Source organism: Taudactylus pleione, unplaced genomic scaffold (assembly GCF_031769625.1).
Source record: "Taudactylus pleione unplaced genomic scaffold, aTauple2 ptg002739l, whole genome shotgun sequence".
Taxonomy (NCBI): domain Eukaryota; kingdom Metazoa; phylum Chordata; class Amphibia; order Anura; family Myobatrachidae; genus Taudactylus; species Taudactylus pleione.
Window position 1 is genome coordinate 63,063 of NW_028287115.1, and position 5,430 is coordinate 68,492.

Sequence of the window (5,430 nt, forward strand, 5' to 3'; positions counted from 1 at the left end):
CATTATTGTGAGATCTATTGTATTACTGAAAATTAACGTTGAACTACAAGTGTAGTAATATTTAAAATCAATTTCTACATTAAACAATCATTAAGCTAAATCATTTTGTGGAGGTATATATGCTGCACTGTAATAGTAGCCCAGAAATGACAATAGCACAAAGGCAGGAGTGACTTTTTGTATCTCAGAGTTAGGATCCTTCATCTTCTTCATAGTGTTGTAGTCGTCTTATTCTGTTGTTTCTCAGGAACATTGAAAATTAAATGTAAATGTACTTTTATTTTGAGCAGATACATGTACGCAGTTTACATATAGTAGCAGATTTAATTAAATTATGTTGCTCCATATTATACAACCGTTTCTTCTTAAGAACTAAAAGGTTTTCAAAGTTGACAATTTTTAGGTAGTTTGATTTCTGCTGCTGTCTTCAGCCTCAATCTGATCATTTGTCAAATTGTATAGCTGTAATTGACCAGTTGGCGCTTCAATTTTGAAGTGTAATATGCCCTTCAAATATGTGGTTTAAGTGAAATGAATGGGTGGTTACAGATCTAAGGCATTGCAACTTTCATTAGCATGGTCATAATGAATACACAGAAAATTATTTTCTTTTCCTTCCCTACACGATTAAGCTAATTCCGTAATCCTATAAGTAGAAGGCAGAAGAGGAAACTCTAAAAACCGCTGTGCACAGTACACAGCACTGGGCGCTATTAGTGTCCAACTATTGTAGATTTTGGCAAGAGACCCACAGCAGCTATCCCTTAGGAGAGATGTGGGCTCTCCGTATATAAGTATATATGAGGAAAAAAGGAATTAAGGGAAGTGCTTAGGGACACTATATCAGTTATAAGTAAAAAAGTATATAGGGTGTACAATTAGATATAACGATCATTTATTATATAGTACTCGATGTTAGCAGTCTATATAAAAAATAAAAAAAATTTTAGTAATACATATCGGCAGACAAAGTTTAGAAATCTTTATCCAATGCTCTTATTGAAATTTGTAGCAAACAGATTGCATATAGAAAGCAACTTCATTGCTACTGTATTTGAAATTATCTACTATATAAAAGCGAAAATTTGTCCTTCTGTCTTTCTATACAAATCCACAGTTTACAAGCCACGATCGTGAAATATTACATAAGAGCGTATGAAAACACGGCGGATGCAACTAAAAAAAATTTAAATCGAAATTATTTACTGTTAATTTTTAATTAATTTAAATCCACAATTTTTGCTGGACGCTCATTGTGGGGCCTCAAGGCATATGGGTAGGGCCTCGTAGGAAGTGTTTTGCGTTGTCATATTTTGTCATGATCTTAATGTTTATTATCGAAGAGAGCTTTAGCAGGTTTTCCCAGCATTCTCAGCTCTCTGACTATACCAAATTACACAACAACATTTACTTCTTCCAACTGTGTCAAAATGATGACTTTGCAAGGACCCTGCTGTACTGTGAGCTGCCAAAATATTACACATAGAATGCTTCTCCCAAAGTTTTTCTGCACAGAAAACAGGGAGTCGCTGTAGATGGCCATCCTGGTATCAGAGCAACAGAAGCTCTTGGCCGTGTTTACACCGTACAGCCTTCAAATTTTGAATGCTTTTATCTCCGACGTTTGCTTTACACCGTTACAGGTCCTACTTCCTTTGAAGACCTTAGGACTGTTGATGGGGAAGTTTGTCACACTTTTCGTGAGGCCTGCCTAAGGAGAGGTTGGTTGGAAGATGATGTGTAAACAAACATTCTCAAAATCCAGGGCAACGCGGGGTACTCCAGCTAGTCCTTAATATAGTAGCTTAGTTAGATATAGTCATCATCTAGTTGTAGTGAGAATGACACACTTTTGTTACAGTGCACTGTTAGAAAGTGTGTATAAGGGTTGATCTTACCGCTTTTGTGATCTCTGTGTATAATCCGTGTCTGTTCGGATAGTTTCTATCCTGCAAGTATACAGCTGGATTGAGGGGGTTAAGTCTGCGTCAGCTAAGGGATCCATGCAGCTGTATATATGGCTTACATCGATTACAAGCAGTCTGTAGTATTTGTCCACAAGTCTGGGTCTCATCCGACAAGGGATTTCTTGCCAGAGAGAGGCTGTATGTATGGCTAGCAACAATGACAAGCCATCAGCAGGATTTTATCAATAGGTCTGGACCCCTTCTAACGGGCAGGTTCCTGATGGTAGGCGGCTGTATGTGTAGTACACTGTGTTGCCGAGCAGTTTGATAGGATTCACAGAGAGACAGGACGTCTTCCAGGGGTCATTCAAGGAGAGTAACTGGAGTGCTGCAGACACTCCACTCGTTTCTGGGGGGTACCTCTGTGTCACGATGCGTTTCTCTGCCTTACAGACAGGCAGTATCCTCAGAAGGATCGGTATACTGTGACTAACCGGATATTCTTTTATGTCGATTAAGCCAGTGTTGGTGATTTGCATAATTAGTCTAAGAAGCTGGTCCATTACAAGGTAAAAAAGGAAGTTTCCATTATAACTATATAGTAAGAGGTTCTATTTAGCATTTTCATATTATTGTTCCTTTTTTTCTCCTTCATCCATAGGGGACAGTAGAGGTATCAAGACAGTGGGGTATGGACGGTGCTAAGTGGAGCTGGCACTTTAACATTTTTTTGGAAGTGTGACTAGCTCCTACCCCTCTATACCCCCCCCTACAAGCCCAGTCTAAGTCTGTGCCCGAGGGCAGCTGGATGTATATTTTACTCCTCAGGGTTTAGATAATTTCTACAAGTAAAGCATTGAGGACAGACAGGCAGTAGCAGCACTGCCTGTCTCCACCGTGGGAGCTGCCGGGGGACCCGCTCACTGCTCACTGCTCTCCGGGCATCCTAAACAGCCCTTAACAGAAGCAGCACAAGTGTATGAACAGACTGCCCCGATTAGCGGGGCAGCCGGCCAAGCAGTATGACAGGCTGGGAGACGCAAGTACATAGCGCGCCTACTGAGGGGGCGGATCTTAGTTCAGGAGTCCTGCTACTTCCTCCCAGCAGCCCCAGCGCTTCCTGAAAGCGCCCTGGCGGCCATTACAGAGAGAACAGTGTCTGCTGCATCACAGCTGCTGCACAAAACAGAAGCCTGATCCCGGTAAGTACAGTGGGGTTTAGGCTGGTCAAGAGAGCATCTAAGGTAGGTTAGTAACTACTTATTTGTCAGTGGTTATTCCTCCTATGCCTAGCGTTTTCTGGCACTGCTAGGAGCGCCGTTAGGGCTGGTGTGACTCTCTCCTGCCTCTCTGTATCCCAGTTTATTCTTCTAACCTATTTCACTACACTTTAAGTTATTTGTGTGGGGTCTGTATGTAGCATGACTGGCAAATCAAAAGCATCAAGTTATATACCTGCAAAAAGTGTGTAGTTAAATTTACTCGGAGCAGTCATCTAGCTCCTGATTGTGACAATTGCAATACTGAGCAACATTCTGCAGGGATGTCAGAACCAAAGTCTTGGACGCAGGTTACATCCGTTATGTCCTCTCTCTCTGCTGAGCTGGAGGCTTCTGTCAAAGAAACTCTTCTAGGTCAGTGGCTCTAGAAGAACCAGCATGGGCAAGGTCCTTAGCTATTTCCAGGGGATTTCAAAAGCCATTACCCTTTTCCGTACTACTACGGGATCCTCTGCTCAGGTCTCAAAAAAGAGACTGTTACCCTCTGTCCTCCAATCGGAAGAAGAGGATATGCTAAATTTAGAAGAAGGTGAATATGCTCCAGATTCCCCTAAGGAACTCCAAGAAGAGTCTGAGCCGGTATCCGAGGGAATAGAGGCATTAATTTCTGCAATACTGCAGAAATACAAGAGGAAGACACAGGTACTGCTCGACAGTCTTTCTTTCTAAAGAAACAAAGACAGGCTATTGCTTTTCTGGTCTCGGAAGTGCTAGATTCTCTTCTAACGTCAGCTTGGGAACATCCAGATAAAAAATTTCAGATGTCCCGGCGGTTATCATCTTTTTCCGGTGGATAACAGAAAATCTTGTGAGACTCCCCCCTACAGTAGTTCCATCAGTTTCACGGCTGTCTGAAAAGTATACGCTTCCAGTTCCTGAGGCCACGTCTTTGAAAGACACATCTGACAGGAGATTGGAACACACTCTCAAGTCCATTTACACAGCTGCAGAGGTGACTGCGTCCTGCGATTGTAAACTGCTGAACTATCATAGCTATTGAGCTTTGGGCAAAACAATTGGCTGACGTAATGAGAGACCAGCTGCCGGTGGAGGACCTTATTCCGTTAGAAGAACATATAGGTGAAGCTGCAGCTTACCTCGGAGAAGCATCCAAAGACATTTGCAATATCGCCTCCAGAACCTCAGCTCTGGTGATTTCAGAATGAAGGGGGCTGTGGCTTAAACATTGGCAAGCAGACGCAAAATCAAAGAGAGCTGTGGAAGCACTTCCATTCAAGGGAAGAGTATTATTTGGATCGGAACTAGATAAGTGGATTTCTCAGGCTACAGGAGGTAAATCCACGTATCTGCTAATCATCAGCCCCCAGGGTATTCATAAAGGTCATGGCTGTGATGATGCGATCACTATTATCCCTTACCTGGACGATCTGAAGGGACATTCCAGGGACCAATTACTGCAGAACATCATAGTGACATACAACCTTCTCATTCGTCATGGATGGATCCTGAACTTCCCCAAGTCTCATCTGCAACCAACGCAGAGGTTGCATTTTCTGGAAATGATCATGGACACATTGTCTCAGCGTGTGTTCCTCCCTCAGGAAAAGGTAACTTCCATTCAGGAGATGCTGAGGACGGTCCTTCGACGTCATCAGGTTTCGGTGCATTTGTGCATCTGACTCCTGGGGAAGATGGTGGTGGCCTTCGGGGCCATTCCTTACGGTCGCTTTTACTCCGGGACTTTTCAGCTAGATCTCCTCACAATGGACAGGATCCCATCTTTTCCTTCACCATCGGGTAAGGTTAAGTCCTAGAACTCTGATATCCCCTCTCTGGTGGTTGAACTCTGTTCACCTACTGGAGGGAAAGCGATTCGGAGTATAGGATTGGACTCTCCTCACCACAGACGTGAGTCTGAGAAGCTGGGGAGCTGTGATTCAAGAACATCACTTTCAGGGACGCTGGACATCACAGGAAGCAGGTCTGCCGATAAACATATTGGAACTATGGGCAGTCTTCTACGCTATCCAGACAGCAGATCATCTGTTGCGGGGCCGAGCAGTCAGGGTCCAATTGGACAACGCCACGACAGTGACATATATAAACAGACAAGTCGGCACCAGAAGTCAAGCAGCTATGAAAGAGGTAAGCCGGATTCTAATCTGGGTGGAAAAGTTTGCAAGGGCAATTTCAGCAATCTTCATTCCTGGGTGTCGAAAATTGGGAGGCAGACTACATCAGCCAGTAGGACGTGCATCCAGGGGAATGGGCACTACATCCTC